General features: G+C 36.3%; 1 long non-coding RNA gene across 1 annotated transcript in view; it reads right to left on the bottom strand.

Moving 5' to 3' along the window:
- Positions 1-1,546: 1,546 nt before the first annotated feature.
- Positions 1,547-9,373, bottom strand: part of LOC109290114 — a 411,443-nt gene continuing 403,616 nt past the window's right edge. Inside the window, exon 4 of the long non-coding RNA XR_002095527.1 lies at positions 1,547-1,599. This is a non-coding gene — a long non-coding RNA (uncharacterized LOC109290114). The remainder of the gene's footprint in view (positions 1,600-9,373) is intronic.

Here is a 9,373-nt window from a genome sequence, read left to right as displayed (position 1 = left end):
GTCTGTATCACCTTGTTTAGTTGAGGTAGGAGATGTTCTTGAACTTGAGGGGATTTTCCTTTTCTTTTACCTTGCTCAAACTGGCATTACTGGTGTTTGTGGGTGATTGTGTCCTGTTGCACAGCAGTGCAGAACAGGTACTGCCTGAAAACTACGCTAGAGTATGTATTTATGTTGTCATTTCTTTCAGCTTCTTTATTCTAGAGACCTTGTTAAATGGCAATGGTATTTATAACAGTCTTTGTAAATCTTATCTCTGTTTGATTACTCATCATAGTCCAGCCCTTCTCTTCGTAAGACAAAAAGTAATTTTGCCATTGATTGCAATGGAAGCAATACGGGGTGATGGTGAGGTGCATGCTTACCGCAAAGACTTCCTTTTTCTTAAAAAAATGCTGTTTTATGGTTTTAAATTTAACTTTTTGTTGGATGAAATGTAATTTTACAGACATAAATCATTTGTAAGCCCAACAGCTTCAGAAGTGTTTCAGTTGATCCTTTCCAGTCACAATTAGCAGATGAATTTGCTAATATTTGGTTATAATTGGGGATATTTTATATCTCAGTTTTTTCACTTTAATTCATGATGAAGAAAATCCTGGGCTTTTTTTTTTTTTTTTAATTTGACTTAAATAAAAACTGCTCATCTATAATTAGTATATCTCATGCTTAGCCACATTTTTATCTTACACTGTCAAGACCTGGTTCTTTAATAATTTTAAAGAAACCTCTGAAATTTGTTTTCTGATCCATGCTGCGATGACCTTGGCTACATAAAAGGTTAAGTGTGTTTTCTGGATTGCAAACCTTTGCCTCCGAGGCATCATGTTATAAACACTGTCTACTTAGTTTATAATCATATCTTCTTGTATTCTTTTGTTTTAAAAAATATTCTTGTTTTTCCTTGTTGCTCCTGCTTTTCTTTAGGAAAGAACATTTTTTTTGAAGCACATACACAGAATAAGTTGTATCAACAGCAGTATTACAAATAATGACCTTTGATATCCTAACTTTCTTCATTTTCAGAAGTGTTTTAAACATGAATATCTCATACACACATATATTATAGATATAGAAAAATTGCGCGCGCGCACACACACACTTATAAATATATATATTACAAAACAAATAAAAAATGTATTGAACCTAAGACCAAGGGAATGAGAATAACTCTCTGGCAAGGTGGTTACGGGATACTCCTAGGAGACAGGACAAAGGATGCAGGTCAAGGAAGGTCAGGACTGGATATCTTCTTTTCCCCTTTGGCACTATTATCTAGGACATAATATGCTACGTCTTATTGCCAACATTGTTGCACATTTACCCTTTCCTTTGAAGGCTTCATTTTCCCAGCTGATATTGACTGTCAATATTAGACTTTCTCATGGTAGTAAATGACATGCATGTGTGTGTGTGTATATATGCACACATATACATGTCATTTACCACCACGTGAAAGTTTAAGAGTGGCAATCAATACCAGTTCAGTATCTATCTATCTGTCATACTTTCCAGATGTCAAAAATAAAGATCTTAGACACTACTTACCTTGCTTTCTGTGTGCTGCAAGATCTGTGACCATTCACTCATCCAGCAATTCTAAAGAAAAGAGAAAGTAAATACTTTCAGTGATTTTGTCAGCCACTGTATGGCTGCTAACCACTGAAGGTTTAGGATTCTCATTTTTACCATTAAAAAAGTACAGCAACAAGTTACTGGAGATCGCTATAAAGTGTTTTACCATTTATCACATACTTTCCTTTAATCAAAAATACTGTGATGGATTTGGACAGCTCTGCAAGAAATCATTCATCACTCCATTGCCCTCATTCTTTTTACTAATTAGGAATTCATCTGTCTAACTTTAGCTTGAGATAGTAATACAGTTTTATCATTTCAGATTCAGCTAGCTATTTGGGGATCTAGTATTGCAAACTTGGGCCTCTAAAACCCTTCATAATTGAAGCAAGAGTTTGGGGATTTTAAAGGACCACATGGTTAAGGCCATTATTATTAATGTATGGCTCCATGTTTTTAACATGGTAATAGCACTCACAATTTCTAGGGGTTGATGGCACATATATTTAAGATGCAATTCCTAGCCACCACAGAGAAGGTGAGACTGTTAACTATAATCTGAGTCAAAATGTATTATCTTAAATGAATTATGCTTCATAGGTCCATAAGGTATATAAATACTGTCAAAGGTTACTCAGCACAGAAGTTCAAAATATTATTCTATTTTAAAGAAAATATCTTCAGTAAAATAGTATACATAGAAGATCAAGAGAGATGGCAAAATATTAACAGATTCACCATAACAACAGTACAAGTTACTTTTACTCTTTTCTGTTGCTTTAATTATATAATTTCAAGCAAAAGCATATTAGTAAAAGCCTCTTACACAGGCTTAACCTAGCTTGGATTTAGACACTGCTACAACACTTCTAATTTCTGTCTATTAAAAAAAAGCAAAACAACAGCTCCCACCCTTCAACAGAGAGTTGACAAGAAACACTTTTAAAATAACAACGAACATGGCTACTTTTTTATTAACTTAAAGGAGGTGGAATAGCTACAACAAAGAATAGCACTTAGGAGTAAAATGCATTTGTATAAAATTCTCTGTTCTGAAGCAATTAGAGCTTCATTTACAGCAGCTTGTTACCAAAGTAGTGCCAACAGTGCTTATTAATTAAAGGTGTTTTTTCATCCTTAGCCCCTTTGTGAAGGAAGTGAGAATTAGCCTACTGTTTCTTGGGAATTACAGTTTTCTAATCAATTTAAATATAGGGGTACTGGTTCTGCCACCTACTTGCCCTGCAAACGTTCTCTTACATGTACTAGACATTTGGATGAGCCTCCATCAGATTACACATACGTTATGTTAAATATTTCTGTATAGATTTTGAATTATTTTGTATATCAATCAAAATCCTTGCTGGTGTTCTTTTAAAGTGACTTTACTCTTTGCTTTCAAACGAATGTGTTGTTTCACTTCCCCCAAAGAAGCTTGGTACATCAAGGAAAATAACATCAAGTGATAGTGGGTTCAAACATGTTTCTAATCTTTACAGCCCTTCAGTACTTACATTAAAAAAGTGAGGCATAATTTATTTCTGATGAAACAGAGATGCTCAGCTCTCTACTAATAGGATCCTCAGGGCAAAAGGGGTAGAAAAAGCACTGATGAAAAAAAAGAGAAAGCTTCACCCTACTGGTTTTTTTTCCCTATACTGGAAACAATAAATTAATAATAGTGTTTATTCTGATTATGATCGATTTAGGATAAATTGTTCTCATTTACCAATAGGAAAATGAATTTCAGTGCCCAAGGGACTGCAAATATAAGACTATGCCAAAGGCTATGGTTGGAGAGACATTTACAGACCTATTCAGGATTCGTGGATTGATTCCAGTCATTGTTGATAGTAGGGAGGCTGATATTCTAATACTATTTAGCATTTTAATAATGCAAGTTGATGTTCCTTTCCTCGCCTCCTTACTTCCCGTCCTGTTCTCTCTGTTACTGTTGTAAAATCTCTTTTTATCCTTGAAGGGTCACCTGCATCATGCTTTCCCTCTGCACTGAGAAACAACAGCACAGCCCTCTCTCATAGAGCAGCATACATTATGGTAGTGTTTATGTGAAATTCTTATTCAATTAGTCAGCAAAACCAAAGGAAAATGCAACAAATAACCTTAAAATTGTATTCTGTCTTTTTGTATTTAAAGCAATAGTATTTCTGAAAATGAAGCGTCATGTAAGCAACTGGGATATAATTATTCCTCTATAAACACAGCATTTAAGTGCAGCATTAAAACTATTTTCAGTTCTTCAAAGTATTTTATTCTCATCATCCTCCCTAATTTTGAAAATAATGAAACAGACACTGCAGAACAGGTGCTAGAGTTGGAGGCATACAGAAAGGGCTTGAGGCTGGTATTGTATTTCCTCCCATGGAAGTATCACCATTTATTACCACTCATTAAAATTTAATTTCATACAGCATATTTAAAAGGTCATCCTTTAAATCTGAATATTGTAGCTGATATTACTTACTGGTTAACTGATTTGAAAATACAAATTTTCACAGATTTTCTGTTTTGAATTATATTAAAGATAAATCTAATTAATTCAAGTTTTAACACTGAGAACAGTTTATTCACTTGAATCAGCAGGGGCTCTTTTGTTTTTACCTTAATAAAGTTAAACCTTTTGTTAAGGATTTTTAATATTGTTTTTCATAGCAGCAAAATTATGCTGTGTGCTCACTGACTTCTCTCTGTTAACTGCCTTATGAGATGTAGTACTTTTCCGTGTAAGCAGTCCTTGGACTTACGACACAATTGGTTCCTGAAAACTGCGTCTTAAGTTGAAATGTTGTAACTCGGAACCAATTTTCCCATAGGATACAATGTTATAAATGGGGGATTGGTTCCTGAACCTAGGCCCCATACCCTATTTTCACCAAAAATAACCCAGAATTTTGTACTCAATCAATTATAGATGAGTAATATAGCTACATTAATGTATTTATATTGTAAATAGCAATCATATTGATTCAGAAGAACTTCTTCAAGGTGACTTTGCTGGAGTTTTTGAAGGGTTCTTGGTTGGACTTTTTGAAGGGTTCTTGGCTGGAGTCTTCTCAGGAGTCTTGGCTGCAGGTTTTTTGGAGTCTTGTCTGCTTTCTTAAAGAAAGTGTCCAAGGATATTTGAACAGATGTTCTCCAAGGAGATGGGCAACACATCAGATCAAGCATTGTAAAGTTGAAACTGATGTCGGAAAGTTGAAACAGGATGTCAATTTATAAATGTTGTAAGTGCAAAACGTTGTAACTCGAAATGCTGTAAATCGAGGACTGCCTGTACTGAATTTTTTCACATAGCATGCTGCTGTTTATCTTGAGTAGAAGTCATGAACTAAGTCTGCAAAACACAACATAAGAAGTGGGTGCCTAAATAAGGCACCTATGTCCATATTAAGTAAACGGTTCAATTCAAAGGGTCCAGCAGGTTGCCCTGAAATCAGTTGTAGGAAGTATAGGGTCCATAGTGGGAAGCACTTGCTAATATTTTCTTCTGGAGGTGTAGACCATCAGTGCTTCTTAAAGAAGTTATTAGTCTAACCAACAAGTATACTGATTTTACAACTTTTGGGAATAAGGGACTATCTATCATGACTGACATATACAAGGTCAAACAGAAGATCTGCCACCAAGGAATGTCACCCAAGTCTCTTGGTTCCTTGTTTGAAGCCGCATCTACTGAAACACGCTGCCACTAGAATGTACTTTTAAACTCCTTATCACATATTTCTTAAATGTCAGGGAGTCAATTTTCCCACATATACCAAAAAAAAGTATTTATTTTGACTTTCAGTTACAAAGTATTGTGAACTCTTATTGGCCATTACTAATGATGATTAATTTAGAGTAATATCAGGCTAGAGTTCTAACCACTTGGCCCAAAATTTGGATGAGTTTTTATGCCAGTGTTAATAGATTCAGAATAATATGGCCATAGAGTAAAAAAAAAAAAGGCATAAAAGATAATACACATTATTTGGGGGAAAAAATAAAGCCTAAGGGAGATGTGGTAGTCAAGAAGGTAACTATTGAAGAGATTGGGACAAATCTTGCTCATCTAGGAAAGACACAGGGATAAATTAGGACCACTGTACCATTATTATCATACACATACATACCAGCATGTAATCTTGTATTACAGTTTTACACAAAGAGTTACATAATTCATAAATATTTAAAAAATAATTCTCTGAGCTACAGCATGATATCTAAGGAAAATACATCTCAAAGTTCTATACAATACAACAAGAATGTTTTTGTTCTATCACTTTGGAAGAAATGCAGGTTATTCAACCCCACACTTTCAGATCCTTTTAAATGTTCATTTTGCATAATTTTAAAAAGGAAACACAACCAAGATAGGTGAGAATAGCATTGAGGAGGGCTGAAAAGTCTATAAAAAGAGCATGCCAAATCTCTGAGTGGCTGGAAAATGACAGCAAATCTGGCCCAAAATGGTGGGCAAATTGCACAATATTGTCATATTTCTTATAGGAGACAAATGAAGAAAATTGCTGGAAAATACAGAAAAACTGTATAAAAACGTTCAACAATTGCAGACATGCTTCCATTTCATCCAATATTTTATTTATTATTGTTATCTTTAAATATGACACATGGTGGACCTAGCCACTGTGCAATTGTTCCATTTACACAGTTAGCAAGTATAAATTCTGCTTTCAGCTTTGCTCTTTGATCCTTATGCAGACTCTCTGCGATTGATGTCAGAGACAGAAGAGCTTGGAAGTCAGAATAAGGGGACCAGAGCAACACAACGGCATACATGAAAAGTAACCTGAATCCTCAATATGAACAAATACATTTCTGGTTCTTAAGAGCCTGAAAAATGTATGTTCCAATAGAAAATAGCCCACCATTGAAGCAAAATGCCCTCTCTACCCCTCATCCCCAGCACATCTTGAATTTCAAAAGAAGAGGGGAGTGCTACAGGGATAAAAAAGTAGAAAAATGCAAAAATATAGGAGTCCCTTTTTCAAATATGGATACCTTTATAGCAGGGGTTCTTAACCTGGGGGCCACGGACCCCCAAGGGGTTTGTGGATAGATTTCATGGGGTCCGTGAACTTGGATGGGAAAAAAATTACATCTTTATTTTCACTAACCTCTAACTGAAATTTAGCATTTCCTTCAATTATGAATGTAGGCAACAAACCACAGTAGTATTAGCAATACCTGTGACTGTCACCAATAGAAATCACAGATATTTTCATATCACATTACAGTTGTTGCAGGTGTCTCGAAATATCGTTTACGCTCATCACTACTTTGAAATTACAGTAGTTATTAGACCTGCCGCTAGATCGCACGTGGTCGCAGTCTTCCTGTCTACAGACGCTCATTATTCTGAGAAGGGGTCCGTAGGCTTCACCAGACTGCCAAAGGGGTCCATGGCACAAAAAAGGTTAAGAACCCCTGCTTTATAGGATATTCAAATCATATATTTAGATTCTTAACATGGAACGCACTGGTAGTCATAGGTAATTATTTCATGCAAAAAAACTAACAGAAAAAGAGTATTTTTAAGGGTGCCATGAGCAGCAGTTCAATGATGTTTTCACCTTATTTTTCATCAGTAATTCTATTTACTGTATACTTTTCATATCCCATTCCAAAGACAAAAGGCCAGTTCCAAAAGAGTACCTGTGTATCTAAAGTAGTGCTTCACTGGAATTTCAGATTGTAAGTTCAAAGCAGTGATACTGAAAACACCAAATTTGCTGGACCCTGACTCTGGAGGTGTGTAAACTCCATTTGGCTAGCTTCATTTTAAATATAAATTCCCTCAGCTACCAACAATTATGTCTCTAAACATACCCACAAGTATTCCAGTCTTCAAGGGCTGAGCTGATCAGTGCCTCACTCATGCCTAGCTAGAATCCAATAACTAGGCATTTTGCCACTTAGGTAAACTGATGGGTTTCATTCAGCAGTTATTCTTAGGACATGCCTATTGTATGCTGCGAGAATTGGGCTCTACGCAAAATACAGCTGCCACTCTCTTTTTAACATATAGTCATCAGAGCCAAAGGACGTGGTGATATGGTTGCATCCCCCCTTACATGTAATATCCTCCTAATAAAACACAGACTAAGGAAGTGAGAAACCTAGGTTAGTTAATTCCTTCCTTTGGGTGTGGGGGACTCCAACCCCCCAATTCCCAACAGAATGCTCTGTCCTTTGCTACTCCAGGCCCTGCTCCCAGTACAGTTTCTTTTTTTACATTTGGGTGAATTCGGGTGAATGAAGTCCCCTCCTTTTAGGATTCTTGTCAGAGCCTGTTTGCCTGACTAGCCCTGGTTCTCTCCAGTCACTCTGGATCCTTGTCAACTCTGTCTCAGTTCTCCTACCTGCTTCTTCCTCACCCTTCTTGTATTATGTTTCAATTTCTTTGTCTAAATAGTGGTGAGCTCTTCCATATACTGGCTACCAGCCTTACAGCCTCCATTTACCTCTCTGGCTCTTGCTTTAGCTTTAGCAGGTTTCTACTGAGAAGGTGTAAATAGAAGGTTTGTTTAACCGATTATACATTGGTCAAATTTGGAGAGTTTCACGGAGATGGCAAAATTCCTGACCCAAAGAGTATCTCTCTAACTCAGCAAATTTCAGGTATCCTCATATTGATTATAGAGCTTCTGAGTGAAAAGCCTCCAGAGTTACTTAAAGTGGGTGAAACGACACCATTTTCTTTAGTCTTATTCTAGTCTGAACCTTTTTGGCTGCCCCCCCCCAGCAAAAAAAATAAAATAAATAAATTGAAGCAGATGCATGGCATAGAATATTTCAAAGTGGAAAATGGCAGTCTAAACAGCTTAACACTAGCTCTCACCTATAATATTGCTACTTAATGCATCTGAATATAAAATGGATGTCACTGAATGTGTCATATTAAACACACATACTTACAAGTAGAATCTGAAAATTTTCTTCATCTTTTCTTCCAATTCTGACCATCTCATTCTTTTTTCTTTTTACTGCTCAGTCCCTCATTCCTTCATCTCCTGTGAGCTGTTAAACAGCACACTCATAGACAATAATCTTTAATATACTAATCAATTTTTGTTGACGGATTGATTGGCTCTCTTATGATTAGAATAAAATGAAATGTCCCCAGGTTTATGTAATTCTTGCTGATAATATACCAGGCAGTCATCCACATTCCTAGTAAACAGCATAGGCTACAGCCACATCAAAAGGAATGGAAAGAAGGATTAGTCTTAACATCCATAGGAAAAAAAAATGATGAGAGCAGAGAAGTAGGGGTATCCTAAAAAAATGTGGATTTGAAACATTCTGAACTCCCTTGAGGCATTAGTAGGACAACTTCTTATACCAGCCTCCTGCTCCATTCAGCTTTTGCAGACATGTAAAAAAACGAATTAATGAGCATAACAGTTAGCTGGAGTTGGGGAGAGTAGAGTGAATGGATAACAGGGTATAAAGCAAGTCATACTCCTGCAATAGCTTTGAGGGGTAGGCAGCAAAGGTTACAAAAATCAGGAAGCAGAGGGGCAAACCCTTGCCAATTCTATTTCAGATAAGCAGAACCAAGGTAGTATTTGTAGGCACTATACCTCCCGTGTGGAATAGAGCTCTTTAGGGACTTTCAACGTTAGTACAAACAGGCTAGGTAAGAGCTGGGGTGGGGTGAAACAGGAAGAATGCCTTGCATTCAAAAGCTTGTCTAACTTTACCCCAGCTTTCCCATTGGTCCAATAAAAGAGATCACCCCCCCCCCCCCAAAAAAAAATAAAAGTATTGT

Source organism: Gavialis gangeticus, unplaced genomic scaffold, assembly GCF_001723915.1.
Source record: "Gavialis gangeticus isolate Ggan-Ray unplaced genomic scaffold, GavGan_comp1, whole genome shotgun sequence".
NCBI classification, from domain to species: domain Eukaryota; kingdom Metazoa; phylum Chordata; order Crocodylia; family Gavialidae; genus Gavialis; species Gavialis gangeticus.
Note: the sequence above shows the minus strand (reverse complement) of the source record. Positions and strands in the feature narration are given on the sequence as shown.